This window comes from Bos taurus, chromosome 11, assembly GCF_002263795.3.
Source record: "Bos taurus isolate L1 Dominette 01449 registration number 42190680 breed Hereford chromosome 11, ARS-UCD2.0, whole genome shotgun sequence".
NCBI lineage: Eukaryota > Metazoa > Chordata > Mammalia > Artiodactyla > Bovidae > Bos > Bos taurus.
Window position 1 is genome coordinate 31,235,093 of NC_037338.1, and position 19,891 is coordinate 31,254,983.

The window sequence follows — 19,891 nt, forward strand, 5'->3', positions numbered from 1 at the left end:
AATGCCTTTCTCTTAGTATTTTTAAAAAAATCTCTCTTGACCGAATTTTTATTGTATAACCGTAATATTCCTGGAGTCCCACATGGCTCAGTATTTGCATGATGTTGGCTTTCTTCTCTGAACCCAATGATGGAGATGTCACAGGAAAAACGGATTGATGGATCTCAACCATTTTCATTAACGAATGCAAAAACTGTAAGGACCCTAGGGAGATGAATGTATTTGGTTGCCAGACTGGAGAGGAGGAAGGCCAGGGATATCTGAGGGATTGCCTCAGTGGGCTAGGCAATTATACAGGAGACTGCTTCTGAGAATGTGCCTGGTGATGAGATGTTCCCAAGAGGTTAGGGGAATGCCTGGTTGGTGGTGGTGATGGCCAGGAAATGACTGATTTCAGATTACAATCTTTGAAACATCTTTCCCTGAAGACCACCTTCTTCTAACTCACTTGGAAAACAGGCAAAGCCTAAGGTTTTACATCTCTCCCAAGTATTAGAAAGACACTTGATGGTCCTAAAGAAATAAAAGATGAGCTTACAAGGAAAAATGGTGAGGCATGTGAGGACTAAAGGTTCTATGAAGAAATTTAACAAGATAAACTAGAGGGAATAGAATGAACAATAATTTAAAAACTAAGCATAGTAATTATCCTTAGAGATAAAGGAGACTATTGAAAAAATAAAGCAAGAAGCAGTTAGAAAGAGGAGCCAATGGGAAATATTAGGTACCTAAATATAATTGTTGGAATAAAGAACTCAGTGGATGGGCTGCATGTGGGAATGGATATAGCCAAAGAACGTTTTAGTAGGCTGAAATTTTGGACTAAGTTTTCTCAGAAGGTGTTGGAAAAGGATGAAGAGGTGGCAGTTTGAGAGAGATGAAGGATTGAAGTAGAAGCAGAAATTCGCTTCTACAGGATCACAGAAGAAAAGATCCTGAGCTGACCAGACACAGCATGCAAAAGAGGAGAGGTGACCTCACGTGGAAACATTCCACAGTGACAGTCAAGGATATAAAGAAAAAGAGAAAACTCTAAAAGCTTCCAAAGACAGAAAAGCACATTAACCCCAAAGGAGCAAAAAAATCAGATTATAATCATACTTTATATGATCATATTTATAGGCTCTGTATGAATATATGTATAATCAGCAGCTCTGCCAGACATGGGAGAGCAGTGAATTAATATCTTCAAAGTATTGAAGAAAAGGCAGTAATACTAGAATTTTATAATGAGCAAAATTACTATTTAAATGTGAGGTTGGAATACAGATATTTTGGGGCATACAGTATCTCATAGTAATTACTACCAAGGTTCACACTGGAAGAAGTGAAGGATGTACTCCAGCTAGAAGTGAAGTGAATCTGGGAGGAAGCAGTTAAATCCAGGGAGAAAGGTAAATAAGTAATGAACAACACAGAACGCACATCATTTTGAGTGAAAAAGATTACTTAAAAAAATAGCTTAAAAATTACTTAAAAAAAATGAAACCGGGCCACAAAGGATTTATCATTAAATTCTAAACAATCAACTTCATTCAGACAAGTTCTGGAACTATGAAGAAACAGTTTAGAAATAATTAAAAAGCAACTGTGTGTTTATTGGCGATTTAAAAAAAAAATGGTGCAGTGGACATTTTTGTGCATAAGGATGAGACTTTCCCTTGGAGCATATTCCTAGAAGTCAAAATTCAAAGTATCATGATGTGTGCATCTTTACTTAAGACAGCCAAGTGGATTTCTAAAAGTCCATGAATCCGTACCTATGAACCAAAGCCAGAATGACATTGAAATTGCATTGCATTTATACAGTCTTTTAGGGGGAGGGGGATAATACTTTATAATATTAAATGTTCATATTGGTGAACATTATTTTACCTTCACTTAGGGCTATTCTCAATAAGTTTTATAATATTCTTTGTGAAAGTCTTACTTTTTTTCTTATATTTCCTCCTACTCTTTATAGGTTCCATTGCTACCATGAGGCTCTGTTTTCCTCCTCTACTATGTTTTCTGATTGTCACTAAAGGAACACAATGAGACCTCTTTGGTGGATTATAAAAAAAAATGAAGTATAGTTTATACATGATAAAATGCACAGATCTTAAGTGTTCAGCTTGGTAGGTGTGATAATTGTTTGCATCTGTATAACCACCCACACAAATCATAGACTAAATCCATCATCATAGAATGTTCCTTGTCCCAGTCAAGGCCCCAGCCCCAAGACGATCACTGTAGACTTCTGTCACCACATGTTAGTTTGGCCTGTTCTTAAGCTTTATATGTGGACTTCCCTGGTGGCTCAGAGGTTAAAGCATCTGCCTGCAATGTGGGAGACCTGGGTTCGATCCCTGGGTTGGGAAGATCCCCTGGAGAAGGAAATGGCTACCCACTCCAGTATTCTTGCTTGGAAAATCCCATGGATAGAGGAGCCTGGTGGGCTACAGTCCACGGGGTAGCAAAGAGTCGAATATGACTGAGCAACTTCACTAAGCTTTATATAAATGGAATCACACAATATTCACACCTTTGTGTCTGCCTTCACTCACTTCACATAATGTTTTAGAGGTTTATCAGTATGCAGTATATATCAGTAATTTATTCATTTTTATTGCTGAGTAACATGTCACTGTTTAAACCAAAATTTATCCATTCACCTTTTGATGGACATTTGGGCTTGAAAATGTTTTTGGTTTTATGAATAAGGCTGCTATGTACGTATCTTTTTTTGGATGGAATTGTTGGGACATATGGTAGATGTGTTTGTCATTCTCTTATATGTTAGATTATCTTTTCATTGTTTGTAAGATTTTTTAAAAAATGTATTCTGTTTCCAGTTTTTTAAGGAATCTCCACACTGTTCTCCATAGTGGCTGTACTAGTTTGCATTCCCACCAACAGTGTAAGAGGGTTCCCTTTTCTCCACACCCTCTCCAGCATTTATTATTTGTAGACTTTTGGATCACAGCCATTCTGACTGGTGTGAAATGGTACCTCATAGTGGTTTTGATTTGCATTTCTCTGATAATGAGTGATGTTGAGCATCTTTTCATGTGTTTGTTAGCCATCTGTATGTCTTCTTTGGAGAAATGTCTATTTAGTTCTTTGGCCCATTTTTTGATTGGGTCATTTATTTTTCTGGAGTTGAGCTGTAGGAGTTGCTTGTATATTTTTGAGATTAGTTGTTTGTCCGTTGCTTCATTTGCTATTATTTTCTCCCATTCTGAAGGCTGTCTTTTCACCTTGCTAATAGTTTCCTTTGATGTGCAGAAGCTTTTAAGGTTAATTAGGTCCCATTTGTTTATTTTTGCTTTTATTTCCAATATTCTGGGAGGTGGGTCATAGAGGATCCTGCTCTGATGTATGTCAGAGAGTGTTTTGCCTATGTTCTCCTCTAGGAGTTTTATAGTTTCTGGTCTTACGTTTAGATCTTTAATCCATTTTGAGTTTATTTTTGTGTATGGTGTTAGAAAGTGTTCTAGTTTCATTCTTTTACAAGTGGTTGACCAGATTTCCCAGCACCACTTGTTAAAGAGATTGTCTTTAATCCCTTGTATATTTTTGCCTCCTTAAAAAACTGGAAATAGAACTGCCTTATGATCCAGCAATCCCACTGCTGGGCATACACACTGAGGAAACCAGAAGGGAAAGAGACACGTGTACCCCAATGTTCATCGCAGCACTGTTTATAATAGCCAGGACATAGAAGCAACCTAGATGTCCATCAGCAGATGAATGGATAAGAAAGCTGTGGTACATATACACAATGGAGTATTACTCAGCCATTAAAAAGAATACATTTGAATCAGTTCTAATGAGGTGGATGAAACTGGAGCCTATTATACAGAGTGAAGTAAGCCAGAAGGAAAAACACCAATACAGTATACTAACTCATATATATGGAATTTAGAAAGATGGTAACAATAACCCTGTGTACGAGACAGCAAAAGAGACACTGATATATAGAACAGTCTTATGGACTCTGTGGGAGAGGGAGAGGGTGGGAAGATTTGGGAGAATGGCATTGAAACATGTAAAATATCATGTATGAAACGAGTTGCCAGTCCAGGTTTGATGCACAATACTGGATGCTTGGGGCTAGTGCACTGGGAGGACCCAGAGGGATGGTATGGGGAGGGAGGAGGGAGGAGGGTTCAGGATGGGGAACACATGTATACCTGTGGTGGATTCATTTTGATATTTGGCAAAACTAATACAATTATGTGAAGTTTAAAAATAAAATAAAATTAAAAAAAATGTATTCTGGATATGAATCCTTTGTCAGATAAATGTTTTGAGAATATTTTGTTTCTCAGCCTTTGGCTCACATTTTAATTTTCTTAATGTGTCTTTGAGCATAAATAATTTTTATCAAATCCAGATTATCATTTTTTAATGATTAGGGCCTCCCTGATAGCTCAATTGGTGAAGAATCTGCCTGCAATACAAGAGATCCTGGTTTGATTCCTGGGTTGGGAAGATCCACTGGAGAAGGGAAAGGCTACCCACTCTGGTATTCTGGCCTGGAGAATTCCATGGAGTACTTTTAGAATTCTAAGAAATCTTGGCTGACTGTAAGATCATGAAGATAATTTTCTATGCTTCATCTAACAGTTTTATAGTTTTAGCTTTTACAAGCTAAAAGTTGTATTTCCATTTTTATTTTGTTGTGTTTTTATTAAGTGATTATCCTTGCATCCATTCTTAACTAATTTTTTTTTCTCCATCTAAAGTTATTTTATCCCTTTCTTTATCTAAGACATAGGCCTTAGTACTCTATACAGTGTGAACATCTTGGTATTGATTTTTAAGGAATGAAAAAACAATTGTTCTTAGGAGAGTCAATAGTTGATGACACTGACTCATACATGGTGTTTCTGTGCTTACCATTGCTTCTTGTACCCACTATTTCCCCGTGGATTTACTTTTCCTCATAGATTTGCAATGAACAGCTCTCACAGTCATTGTAGTTGGGAAAGCCTGCTTTGTCCTCATACTTGAGCAGTGTTAGCAGAACGAGTACGGAGTTGTATGTTTCAAAACTACAGCCAAGTTTTACTAGGAACTGATTTCTGTTTGATAACCATGCATTCCTGGCTGGTCCTTTGTGACTGACTCTCCTATGCCGGGCCTTGACCATCCTCTGGGCTATGTCCTGGTGATGGAGTAGTCTGAGTCATGTGACATGGATTGGGTTGTCTTTCAACTCTCTTTCATATCCTTTCAGCTATTTCTTCTCCTCCAGGATACCTTGAGTTTGCTTATCTCACTGAGGATGTATGAAGGTCTTGAGCTTGGTTAATTCAGTCTCTCAAAGTTCTCATGCTGCCCATCTGGTTGCCCAGTAGGCTCTCACTTCACCTGGGTCCATCCTGTCTCCCTGGCATCCTCTCTCCCTCTATCAGACAAGCCCTTGTGAGCCCCATTCTCTAAGAGGAAAGCAGTAAGAGGCAGCAGGAACTCAGCTAATTGAATTACTCTGCATCAGACACCTTTCCTGAGAAGCTCCTGCACTTCAACTGGATCTATATTCATGATGTTCAGGAAGTTTTCAACATTGTTTCACACATTTTGGCAGATATATTCTTTGCAGAAATAGGCTATTCCCCCCTATTTACAGTTGCAGAAATTGAGAATCCTAGTGATTTCCTTAAGGTCACAAAACCAGAGAAAAGGTTAAATTTCAAACTAGGTCTTTGGATATGTTCTTTGCTCTTACACCATAAAGCATCTGATTGAAAGGGTGGGGATCTCACATAGTGCAGGACACTGGTGGGGATGAGACTCTGGATTTGGTTGGAGAGGGAGTGGTGGTGAATGAACTTCAATTTCCTTCAAATTACATCATGTGGGGGCCTCTCCTGCCTACACATGCAACCTGCCGTTCATACTCTCCTAATTATGCATAACCAGCAAACATACACTAATAATTAATTTCCTTATGATCCTTCCTCTTTGGTCATGCATGGTATAGGCACAGATCTCCTTTTTATTCTGTTGATGGTGAGAAGAGTTTTATGAATTCTGCAAGATCTTAGGAAAAGAGTCATTGGCAACGTTAAGTTTTGCAAACATCTTCTAGACTTGAAGTTAGTTTTTGAATGTGTGGAACAAAAGTGGACTGTCACACGAACTGTAGTGATACACTAAAGGGATGGAAGGGGGTCATGGGAAGAGCTGTGCTTTGCGACCAAACAGATCTATCATCCTGTCTCAGAAAACATCCATCCCCTTCCTGTCCTTCTCTCTCTCTCTCTCTTTTTTTTTTTTTGCTTAGTTTAGCTAAACATTTGTCAATTTTCAGAGAAGCAACTCTTAGTCTTGGTAATCTTTTCTATTATTTACTATTCTGTCTTTCACTTATCTGCTCTGATCTTTATTTCCTCCCTTCTGCTAACTTTGGGCTAGTTCTTGTTTTCAGTTCCTGGAGGTATAAGGTTAGGTTGTTTGAGAGTTTTCTTTTTTTTTTAATGTAGGCATTTATCACCATAAACTTCCCTCTTGTAACTGCTTTTGCTGCATCTCACAGGTTTTGAATGTTGAATTTCCATTTTCATTTGTCTCAAGATATTTATTTCTCTTTGATTTCTTCTTTAATCCATTAGATGTTCAGGAGGGTTTTTATCTCCAATGTATTTGTGGGTTTTCCAGGTTTTCTCATGTTATTGACTTCCAATTTCAAAGAATTGTGGTCAGCAAATATTTTGGATAAAATTCTTCCCTTAAATTTGTTGAAATTTCTTTTTGTGGCCTAGTATATAATCTATCCTAAATAGCATTCCATTTGTGCTTGAGAAAAATGTGTATTCTGCTACTGCTGGATGGCATGTTCTGTATATGTTAGGTTTATTTTGTCTAAAGTGTTCAAATCCACTGTTTCCTTATTGATTCTCTGTCTGCATGATCTATCCATTGTTGGCAGTTGAGTATGAGAGACCCCCAGTGTTCTTGTACTGCTGTTGATTTCTCCTTTAAGTTCTGTTAGTATTTGCTTTATAAATTTTGGTCCTATGGTGCTGGGTACATAAATATTTACAGTTGTTATATTTTCTTGATGGAATGACCCCTTTATCATTACACAATGGCCTTTTTTGTCTCTTTTGATAATTTTTAGTCTAAAGTCTATTTTGTTTTCTGTGACTTTCTTTTTTAAAATTTATTTTTAATTAGAGCATAAAAAAGGAATGCATTTGAATTAGTTCTAATGAGATAGATGAACCTAGAGCCAATTATAAAAAGGGAAGTAAGTCAGAAAAAGAAAAATATTGTATATTAACACACATATATATGGAATCTAGAAAGATGGTACTGATAAACCTGCTTGCAGAATAGCGGTGGAGAGGCAGATATTTTGTCTATGACTTTTGTTTGGAGAATTTAATACATTTCTATTTAAACTTATTATTGATAGGTAAGGGTGTTCATTGGAAGGACTGATGCTGAGGCTGAAACTCCAGTACTTTGGCCACCTCATGTGAAGAACTGACTCATTGGAAAAGACTCTGATGCTGGGAGGGATTGGGGGCAGGAGGAGAAGGGGACAACAGAGGATGAGATGGCTGGATGGCATCACTGACTCGATGGACATGAGTTGAGTGAACTCTGGGAGTTGGTGATGGACAGGGAGGCCTGGAGTGCTGTGATTCATGGGGTTGCTAAGAGTCGGACACAACCGAGTGACTGAACTGAACTGAACTGAACTGAAGGACTTACTAGGGCTTCCCTGCTATCTTAGCTGGTAAAGAATCTGCCTGTAATGCAGGAGACCCCAGTTCGATTCTTGGCTGGGACGATCCCCTGGAGAAGGGATAGACTACCCATTCCAGTATTCACGGGCTTCCCTGGTGGCTCAAATGGTAAAGAATCCACCTGTGACACGGCAGACCTGGGTTTGATCCCTGGGTTGTGAAGATCCCCTGGAGGAGGGCATGGCAACTCATTCCACCAATCTTGCCTGGAGAATCCCATGGACAGAGGAGCCTGGTGGGCTATGGTCCATAGGATCACAGAGAGTCGGACATGAGTGAAGCGACTTGGCAAGCACACATACTTTGATTTCTTTCTCAATCTGTTTTATATCTACTGCAAGTTTTTATTTTGTGGTTGCAATGAGGCTTACATAAATATCTTATATTTGTAACTTGCTCTTTTAAGATGATAACAACTTAATCTTTTTTAGCATGTAGAAACATGGGTTTGAGTTGTGAGGGTCTACTTATATGCAGATATATTTCAATAGTAGTAGATATTACGGTGCTATGAGGTCTGTGGTTGGCTGAATCTGCAGATGTAGAGGAATTGTAGATATGGAGGGATGACTATAAGTTTTATGTTGATTAAACCCTGTGTTGTTCAAGGATCAACTATACTTCTCCCCCTCACACTTTAGGTTATTGATGTTATACCTCACAATTTTTTATATTGTGTGTCCAATGTGTAGTTATTAATTTTAATATATTTATTTTTTAACTTTTAGATTAATTGTAGGTGATTTATGCATCACCATCACAATATTAGGAAAATGACTTTGACTATATATTTACCATTACCAGAGTTTTACACATGCAATCATGCGTTTTTATGATGTTAATTAACATCTTTTTATGTCTTCTTGAAGAATGTCTTTTAGCATTTCTTGTAAGGCAAGTCTAGTAATGAGCTCCCACATGGATTGGAATTTTATGTTCCCTTGTCTGTTTTCTGAGCTACTCTGTGTAGGGAAAGGAAGACATTCTACTCATTTTTGTAATCCTACTGCTTAGCACATTGAGTGCTTCCTAGTAGGTGCTTGATCAATGTGAAAGTGAAAACTGCTCAACTGTGTCCAACTTCTTGCGATCCTATGGACTGTAGCCTGCTAGGCTCCTCTGTCCGTGGAATTCTCCAGGCCAGAATACTGAAGTAGGTAGCCGTTCCTTTCTCCAGGGGATCTTCCCAACCCAGGAATCAAACCGGGGTCTCCTGCATTGCAGGTGGATTCTTTACCAGCTGATCTACCAGGGAAGCCCTTAATCAGTATATGTCGAATTAAAAAAAAATGATGTTTGAGCCAAGTTTTTACAGATGAGGTGGGTATATCAGGCAGAAGATACAAGGAGGATCTTCTAGCAAGAGCATAACATGCGTAAATCATGGCAGCCTGAAGGACGAGGCCAGTTTCAGGAAGAAATTTGAGAAAGGTAGTAGATGGTGAGGGAGTCTGGGAGCAGACTTCTGAGGGGGAAGACTTCAGAGGGATGGAGGCTGTTTCTGGAAATTAAGAGGTCAGACTTGTGGCCACATGTGGCTAAAGTTAATGACGGTGTAAGGCACTGCAAGTAAGTAAGTTAAAGCATTATGAAGCTGAGATCCAACCTGGGGGATCCATAAAGGTGTTGAAGTCACCAGAAAGGTACAAGACGGGGAAGAATATGGAGACAGAATAAGGTATCCTGAGTTTTGATGAATGTGGTGAAGTTCTCTGAAGGGCAGAGTAGGGTCAATATGGATGTGGGTCCCAGTGAAGGTGACAATACTGACTCGCCAGCTATGAAGAACTAAGACAATTTTTAAGTCTTATCAGTTGAGCAGCCCCTGGAAAACTCTGTTCTCAAAGGTGCGATCAGAAGTATGCTGTGGAATGATGGTTGATTCTCCTCTCTCAAATCTACCTCCCTCTTACCTCCTAACTGAATCTGGCTTTACCTGGGGACTGCTCAGTGGGGACGTGGCGTGTTGAGGGGAACCTGCTCTTCCCCCTAGGTTGGTTTGTCTCAGTATCAGCATCAGTGCTCCTCTGGCTGCCCTGGTCTGTTCTCATAGGCCACAGAGTGACTGTAGGCAAGGGAGCAGTAAGGATGCTGAAAACCTTCCTTCCCTTTGCCATGCTTCATGCTATATCCCATTCCTTCATTACTATGTGAATGCTGTTGTGATGGCAGTTTGTGTGTTAAAGAATTTCTATATTAAAATACTTTGTCTAAAAATAAAAAATATCTTAGGGAGGGAAAAAAAAGTCTTGGAAACCGTGAGTAGTTTTCTCAGTAGTAGGGAAGGGGGCGCATCAGTCCATCTCCATTTCTTCATGCATTCCCGTCATTAACATCTGTGGTAATCGGTTCACAGTGCCCATGGAAGTATTGACTCATAGTTACTCTCTTCTCCGCCCATCCTGATTCCATCTGGTGTGGGACCACCTGCATCTGTCAGCTCTGTCCACACCCCAGAACAGTGATCCTCAGGCCTCGTGGTATGCCCTAGGAGTGTGGTTCACCATAGGGAGGACAAAGTAGACCCGGATTATTTGGGCAGGAGATCTGGGGGCCCCAAGTATCAGCACATTCAGTGCAGGCTTGGGTGGTCATGTCCCCTTGGCCTTGTGGACTCCTAGCCCCCCTGGCTGTGCTGGAGCATGGCTAGAGCAGGGCCGCTGCACTGTGGCAAGCTGATTACCGCAGATGTTACTTACCACAGACCTGGCCGAGGTCTCTGGGCACTTCTGCCTTCATGTTGCTTTGTTAAGTGATTGATTGTGGCAGAGAAAAGGGCCCAGGCCATGCCATGTCCTCTTCAAACAATGGGCTCTTTCAGGGATGAACAAAAATACACTTCAAATTTATTCCCTTCTTGAGGAAATAATTTAGAGTTTTCAAACTCCTCAACTACCTCAACCCACAGCCGAGTTTGGCCTGTGATTAGTTACACATCCTGGGTGAGTGTACACTTCAAGGACTTCAGTTAGTTTCCCTCTTGGCTTTTGCTGAGCTCAGCTGCCTGCCAGTTAGGGGGACACTGTGCCTGGGATTAGGAGGAGAAATGTTACAGGGAATTAGCCAAAAAAAAAAAAAAAAAATTCCTGCTCACCTGCATGCTTGACTTTGCTTTGTGATTCTGTTTTCTCTGTTGATTGAACTAAATCCATGCCATCAAGGCTCCACTGTGACCAAACACCAGCTGTGAGAGAACATGGTCAGCTCCTGATCTAGTCTTGCTGCTGGAAGTGTCTGATTTAGGCCACTGCCCTTCGTTCATGCTGAGAGTGGTGTTTCCAGTATCTCTGTGTGTTATCGCTCAGTTGTGTCCGACTCTCTGTGACCTGTGGACTGTAGCCATCCAGGCTCTTCTGTCCATGAAATTCTCCAGGCAAGAATACTGGAGTGGGTTGCCACGCCCTCTTCCAGGGGATCTTCTGGACTCAGGGATTGAACCTGTGTCTCCTGCATTGCAGGCGGATTCTTTACCACTGAGCCAAAGGGAAGCCAATATCTCTACTTCTATAACTAGGAAGGGGACAACAGGAGCTTGAATTCTAGTCTTACTCTGCCTTCCCTTAGCTGTATGACTCTAGATGGGCCACATTCTGTACTTCAGAATGGTGATTTCTTCTTTTATAACAAAAGAACCCTTCCTACCTCACAGAAATGTTTTGAGGATCTAATGAGCCAATGAAAGTCAATGTCTTCTAGAATGTGTAAAGCCCATTGAAATTTCAGAGATTATTATCTCTATGGTGTGAGCCATTTATCATCTTCTTTACAAAGTGACAACTCTGTAGGAGAGCAGCTTTGCTGTAGAGAGGGTGGAGAGAATGGTGGGGGTGGGGAGGATGTAAAGTGGAGGCTGGGGAAACTGGAAGGGTGGGGGCTGAGGAGAATGAGGTGGAGCAAGCTGTTAGAGGTAATGAAAAGTGGCTGAATTCAGGATCTCCTAGTGTTTAACGCTAGGCCAGGCCATCAACACACAATGACTCAATTAATAGTTACTACAACCTTCCCAATATTTTTCTGCCACTTCACCTATTTAGAAGTAAAGCTATAACAGTAACCCAGCCACCTGTATTTTTTGTCCTTGTTCCTCTCTCCCACCCCCTTTTTCTCTGCTCCAGCCATACAGACCTTATTTTTCTAGAACACAACAAACTTAGCCTAGCCTAAGGGCTTTTGTACTTGTTCTTTCCTCTGCCCAAACCAACCTTCCCTCAATATCCACATGTCTCACTTTCCACTTCCCTTCTGTTTTTCGTCTAAAGTCATCTTTTTAGGGAGGCCTTTAATTATTCCCTGACAGTTTATATTACATCCTGCTTCCCTGCTTTGTGCTTTGTTATGGGAACCTACCAGTGTCCAGCACTCCATATATTTTACTTATTTAACTTGTGTGTCTTCTGATCCCTTTACTAGAATGTAAATTCCCTGAAGGTAGAATTTTCACTGGATTATCTACTGCTGTTTTTCCAGTGACTGGAGTAGTGCTTGGGTTACACTGGTTCAGTTGCTCAGTCGTGTAAGACTTTTTGTGACCCCATGGACTGCAGCATGCCAGGCTTCCCTGTCTATTACCAACTCCCAGAACCTACTCAGACTCATGTCCATAGCACTGGTGATGCCATCCAACCATCTTATCCTCTGTCGTCCCCTTCTCCTCCTGCCTTCAATCTTTCCCAGCATCAGGGTCCTTTCCAATGAGTCATTTCTCATCAGGTGGCCAAAGAATTGGACTTTCAGCTTCAGCATAGTCCTTCCAATGAATATTCAGGACTGATTTCCTTTAGGATAGACTGGTTGGATCTCCTTGCAGTCCAAGGGACTCTCAAGAGTCTTCTCCAACAGCACAGTGTTGAGTGGGTTACACTAGGCACTCAATAAATATTCATTAAATGAGAGAATGAATGAGTGGAAAACAGAACTCTGTGGGCTTCTTCAGAGTGAGTTTTTGATTTCTAGAGGTAGCCACCAGTGATAAAATTTATCCCAACACCAAATATTTACATAATCCCAAATGCTTCACCATTATGCCTTTGGATTAGACTCCCTTCCACAAGTAAATTGGCTCTTGAATTTTGATCTAAAGCTGTTCACTGAAATACATAGAAAACTAAGCTGCCTGAAGCACGCCAGACATCCTAGGAAAGAGGATTAACACAGCAGCCCGACTGACCCACATCCAATGTTCTGTTAGCTTATGTTGGATGGGGGTCTTCCAGGGCTGTTTCCTGAGGAAGCACTACCCTGGCCTGTGATACTGGGAGCCTGGACTGGAAGCTGCTCATGCTGTATGTGGAATAGATGGAGAGGAGAGTTTTGTCAGGGTTTCTGTAGGGATGCGGCCTGTGAAAGGTTTCCATCTCCATAGACAGAGGCAATTTATTCTTACTGGCATTTTTCAGGTTTGCTTGCTTCACCTCCTTCTTTCTCTTCCTCCCCCTCGCCCCCACCTAAAGGGAAACAGAAACATATAACAATTTGCTAGATTGATTTTTGGGAGACCGGAACCCTGTGGTACAGCTTCTGCTGTTTATGAAACAACTTAAAACCTTCTCTACCCAAGCCTCTTCTTTATGCACCTCATTAATACCTGGAAGTTTAAAGGACCCTAGCTAATGATACGTGGGGGGGAAATTGCCCGAGAATTCTCTAAATGCAGAGCCAAGAATGCTCTTTGCATCTTATTATGTGGAAACTATCACTAAAAATGAGATGACTTTTATGATATTCTCTCTTTGTATCTGTCTCGAAAGAAGATATCAAAATTCAAGGAATCCTGTGTTGTAAAGTAAACAGAAGAAAAGGAAGCAAGAGCACACAGATGACACTCTGAAAAACTTTGGGATTTAGTGCCTTTTTGAGACTTTCCTATCCCAGAACAGAACACTCAGGGGCTGTGGGTACTGCTATTGGAGAGAAGACCTGGGCTCCTGGAAAGGACTGAACTGTCTTTATATTGACATCTGAAGTGAAGAGGCTTTGAAGACCTTCAGAAATATTTTCCCATTACTCATCCTTTAAACTGGATCTTGGGAATGCAGATGTACATTGTACATGGAGCCCTGGGAAGTCTAAACATCATGGAATGAAGGGTGGACCTTTCTACTGTGATCTAAGACTGAGGCCATTCTGTGTTCTGAGTTGAAGTCTTTGCAATGAGTTGAAAGTGTTTTAAGCCTGAGATGGGCAAGTACTAGAGTCCAGGCCTGGCTCCTCTCCACAGTACTCTTTTGTTTAACTTGTCCTGCCCTGTCCTCTTTCTCCTCCTCCTCACATCTCCATTCTTCCTATCCAAGTGTGTGTGTGTTTGTTTTCTCTTTTTTTTCCATACTCTCTTTCTCCTTTTCCTTTTCTTGGGGAATGTCTGACTCTAGCAGTTGCTTTCAGATCTAAGAAACTTCTAAAGTTTGTTCCAGGGAAAAGTAGAAGAGACTAACTTGGGGAGAGGAGCTGGATGAGGTGGAGAGAGAGAGAGGGGAGGGATGACGACACAGGATGTGAGTTGTTAGGTGCCATATGTGTCCTGACCTTGAGCCTCACGGTCTTCATCCCATGGGAGAGGATTTGAATCGACTCAGGGTGAGGATGAGATTGCCAGTGTCCCTCCCACTGCAGCTCCCCGTCTGCCTCTGTGACTGGGAGAGCCATCCTTCCAACCTAGAGGCTCAGTGTGGCAGAGCTTCATTTTCACACCTCCCTTACAGGCAGGACAGTAATCTTCCATAATGGGTAGGAAGGAACATTTGCTGACGGTCTTTGGGGAGAAATTTTCTCCCCTTGAAAATGCGATGCATGAAGGAAAGACCTCTCTTTGTTTCTGGGTTCATTCCTGCCTACCTGTGGTGTCTGGAACTGCTGCAGCAGCCTTGCTACCATGAGGAAGGCATGGTGGAACACTCCAAGTATGGTGGGGCAAAGACACAGAAAGGTCCTGTGTCCTTGAGACAACTGAGCTGCTCACCCAAGTTTGGAGCATCTTATATAATTGGCCTTCATATTTAAGGCTTTTTTTTTTTTTACTTGGAGTTTCTGCTACTTGCAGCTGAAAGAAAGCATTTTGATGAGAACAAGCAAGCATGACCTCATGGTTGGGCTTTATTTTGTGCTGACTGTTAGTTTCTTTAGTGTCATATATTAAACAGATAAAGTTTTCTATATATTTGTCCTCTTTCTCTACTGCTGTCTTCTGTCTCTATTTGGATTACTATCCAGAATCAGAAACTTCATTCTTTGCTTGTTTCTATAAATTTTCCTATTAAAATGAAATTCTTCATAAGCCCAAAGTTTACAGCTCTCACACCAGAATTAAAAAAAAAAAATCAGTTTCAGTGATCTTTTTCTGCTTTCTAATGGGTGCTAAAAGATACTGGCCTAAATAAGGGAGAGTATCACTTCTGGTAAGATCTGTTATATTTTGCTGATGCAAGCGTGAGAGGGGTCTTTCCTCTTGTTTTATCCCTCCCTCTGTGTATCTTTTCCAGAAACGAGGTCTGAAGGGTATTTTGTATTTAATGAGTGGAGACTTGTAGAGAAATACAGTTTCTGGTGCCATCAGCCCTCTTTGCATTGTTGCTTCTGTGTGTGGCAAGATAAAAATTGTTTATTAATCTGTAAAGCCAGCTCATCATTTCACTCTGTTCCCTAAGAGCTTCTGGATTTACTCATTTGGTCTCTTTGTTCTGACCCCTCCAAGGAGGATCCTATATTATCTGTCAGCTTCTTAGGATTCAGTGAAGGAGGATCTGGAGGAAAGGAGGGTTGAGGCAGAAGGTGATGAGAGAGGCTGGCCAGGATGGGACTGAAGGAGGTTATGGTGGATTAAAGCTTGAGGAAAGGTATATGGGAATAGGTCTGGGTTCAGGTTAGGGGGCTGGGAGGTATGCACGCAGGGCTGGCATTCACCCTGTTTGTGTTAGGATGGCCCAATTGATTGCTCACCACCAGGGTTCCTTCTGAGATCAGTCCCTGGGCTGTACCAGTTGTTAGTATTTTGAATATCACCTCTGGAGATATGGGTACTTTAAGAACTCCTTGGGAGACACCGGCCCTCTTTATGGCATTCAAGATTATGAATAGAAATTTTAGAAAAAGAGCAACTTGGGATAACATTTTGATATTTCTTTTGGTTGTGTTTCTTTTTCTTTTTCTGTTCCTTTTCCTTCTTCCTCCCTCTTTGCCTTCCCCTCTTCCCCCCTTTCCCTGGGTCACCATGCATCCTGAAGCACCATTCTGGAAGATGCAGACTCGAGGTGTTACCTGTATAATCACTGTTTAGAAGGGAGAGTAACTGATACACTGGATTCGTTTTTTTTTTTTTTTTAATTCAAACACAGGAAATAGAGAAAGTGTTTTCCTCTTAGGATTTGTCTAAAGGGTTTCGAAATGCTTGATGTAGTTGCCTATAAATATATCTGCTGGTTTAAGGAAAGTCTTATCTCTTACCACGAAGTGTATGACAGAGTAACTGAATGAAAGCCTTCTGAGGTTCTCTTGGTGTATGTTTATCTTTGAATATATTCTTGACTCTCAGAACCACTATCTGTTAAATCATTGTGTCATCAACAGCTATGCTGTGAAATAATTAATACTGTATCCTATTTTTAATTTAGATGCTACTTGCTTTTTAGTCCAAATTCAGAAATACATCCCCTCTGGTGACAAACAATGAAAAAAAATGATTGCAGATGGAGTTAGGAGAGCCCAACAGTGTGGCAGTGGAGTCCTAGGGGGGAAAATACTAATGAAAATACTTTATTTTCATATAACTCTGGAGCCATGCTCTCCAATAGAAATACAATTCTATTGGAAATAGAATAGAAATGGAATAGAAAACTATTCACTTAGGTAATTTTAAATATTTTAGCAGCCACATTAACAAATGTAAAAAGAAATAGGTGAGATTAATTTTTAAATGTATTTTTCTCAGGCTGTCCGAAATAATACTTGTTCCAAGATGTAATCATTATCAAAATTATTGATATTGTAATTCTTTTTGCACTAAATATTTGAAACCCATTGTGTCTTTTACTCATAGCATGTCTCAGTTCAGGCTATTTGGATTTCAAATACTCGATGGCTACATGTGGCTAAAGGCTACTGCACTGACCTGCTCAGTTCGAGACTATTTCTATGGATACGTATTCCATTTTTCACTCAATGTTCATAATAGATCAGGGGATGCCAGGTCACATATGCACAGATGATTGGTTTTTCTTCAGTTTAGTTCAGTCACTCAGTCGTGTCCGACTCTTTGTGACCCCATGAATTGCAGCACACCAGGCCTCCCCGTCCATCACCAACTCCCGGAGTTCACTCTAACTCATGTCCATCGAGTCGGTGATGCCATCCTGCCATCTCATCCTCTGTCATCCCCTTCTCCTCCTGCCCCCAATCCCTCCCAGCATCAGAGTCTTTTCCAATGAGTCAACTCTTCACATGAGGTGGCCAAAGTACTGGAGTTTCAGCTTTAGCATCATTCCTTCCAAAGAAATCCAAGGGCTGATCTCCTTCAGAATGGACTGGTTGGATCTCCTTGCAGTCCAAGGGACTCTCAAGAGTCCTCTCCAACACCACAGTTCAAAAACATCAATTCTTTGGCACTCAGCTTTCTTCACAGTCCAACTCTCACATCCATACATGACCACTGGAAAAACCGTAGCCTTGACTAGATGCACCTTTGTTGGCAAAGTAATATCTCTGGTTTTTCTTCAGCTCTTGTTAATTCATTTGGGACCAACTTTTGAAATGTTTGCCATGGCCTAAGAGAAGGAAGGATTGGCTTTGACATGGAACAAGGATACTCTCAGAGTAGACTTGGAGCTTTGTGGGCTGGTTGTGGGGATTTGTGGTTATTTATTCTCCAAGCCAGGCTTCAGCAATATGTGAACCGTGAACTTCTAGATGTTCAAGCTGGTTTTAGAAAAGGCAGAGGAACCACAGATCAAATTGCCAACATCTGCTGGATCATGGAAAGAGCAAGAGAGTTCCAGAAAAGCATCTATTTCTGCGTTATTGACTATGCTAAAGCCTTTGACTGTGTGGATCACAATAAACTGTGGAAAATTCTGAAAGAGATGGGAATACCAGAACACCTGATCTGCCTCTTGAGAAATCTGTATGCAGGTCAGGAAGCAACAGTTAGAACTGGACATGGAACAACAGACTGGTTCCAAATAGGAAAAGGAGTACGTCAAGGCTGTATATTGTCACCCTGCTTATTTAACTTCTATGCAGAGTGCATCATGAGAGGCGCTGGACTGGAAGAAACACAGGCTGGAATCTAGATTGCCAGGAGAAATATTAATAACCTCAGATATGCAGATGACACCACCCTTATGGCAGAAAGTGAAGAGGAACTCAAAAGCCTCTTGATGAAAGTGAAAGTGGAGAGTGAAAAAGTTGGCTTAAAGCTCAACATTCAGAAAACTAAGATCATGGCATCCGGTCCCATCACTTCATGGAAAATAGATGGGGAAATAGTGGAAACAGTGTCAGACTTTATTTTTCTGGGCTCCAAAATCACTGCAGATGGTGACTGCAGCCATGAAATTAAAAGACGCTTACTCCTTGGAAGGAAAGTTATGACCAACCTAGATAGCATATTCAAAAGCAGAGACATTACTTTGCCAACAAAGGTGCGTCTAGTCAAGGCTATGGATTTTCCCTGTGATCATGTATGGATGTGAGAGTTGGACTGTGAAGAAAGCTGAGTGCCGAAGAATTGATGCTTTTGAACTGTGGTGTTGGAGGAGACTCTTGAGAGTCCCTTGGACTGCAAGGAGATCGAACCAGTCCATTCTGAAGGAGATCAGCCCTTGGATTTCTTTGGAAGGAATGATGCTAAAGCTGAAATTCCAGTACTTTGGCTACCTCATGTGAAGAGTTGACTCATTGGAAAAGACTCTGATACTGGGAGGGATTGGGGGCAGGAGGAGAAGGGGACGACAGAGGATGAGATGGCTGGATTGCATCACTGACTTGATGGATGTGAGTCTGGGTGAACTCCGGGAGTTGGTGATGGACAGGGAGGCCTGGCGTGCTTCGATTCATGGGGTCACAAAGAGTCGGACACAACTGAGTGACTGAATTGAACTGAACTGATGAGATCCATCTAGTCAAAGCTATGATTTTTCCACTAGTCATGCATGGATGTGAGAGTTGGAGTATAAAAAAAGCTGAGCACTGAAGAATTGATGCTTTCCAACTGTGGTGTTGGAGAAGACTCCTGAGAGTCCCTTGGACTGCAAGGAGATCCAACCAGTCAATCTTAAAGGAGATCAGTCCTGAATATTTATTGGAAGGACTGATGCTGAGGCTGAAACTCTAGTACTGTGGCCACCTGATACGAAGAACTGACTCATTGGAAAAGACCCTGACGGTGAGAAAGATTGAAGGCAGGAGGAGAAGGGGACAACAGAGGATGAGATGGTTGGATGGCATCACCGACGTGATGGACATGAATTTGAGTCGGCTCTGGGAGTTGGTGATGAAGAGAGAGGCCTGGTGTGCTGCAGCCCGTGGGGTTGCAAAAATTTGGACACGACTGAGCAACTGAACTGAGCTGATGATCAGATCATCTAAATGGGGTCATTTGTGAAAGCAGGCAGGGGAAGTGTAGTTATTTATTAGGAATAATATGTGATGGAATGAGTTCTAGATCCCGGTCAGGAGAACTAGGTGCAACTTCAGGCACTGATCTGGGAGGAGAGAAGTGAACTTGTTCATCAAGCCTGTTATAACAATAGGTACCTTAAACCCACTTTCTTTTCTAATTGTTATAATCAGCCCAATAGTTAGATACTATTACCAACTCCCATTGCAGAGGAAGACACTGAGATAGGGAGAAGTCCTACCTTATTGTGGAGTAAGAATGAAATCTCAGCTCCAATTCCAAAGCTGCTGTGTTCTTAACAATATAATCTATAGGCACGCCATATGGGTTGTATACTTCAGTCAGGGTTTGACTGAAGAAGCAGAAGCAGTCATGTACATATATATGTATATATATACGTATATATATGGCAGGGATTTGTTACAGGGATTTGACTTACACAATTGTGGAGGTTGGTAAAGTGGGCTATGTAAGAATTGTCTCTACCTCTGATGCTAGTCTATAGGGCAGGCAGTCATAAAGGGAAGATCACAAGCATGCT

At 41.2% G+C, this 19,891-nt stretch overlaps 1 long non-coding RNA gene across 1 annotated transcript in view; it reads left to right on the top strand.

Moving 5' to 3' along the window:
- Window positions 1-19,891, top strand: part of LOC132346571 (uncharacterized) — a 282,144-nt gene that overhangs the window by 195,611 nt on the left and 66,642 nt on the right. The gene's annotated exons all lie outside the window — the stretch shown is intronic.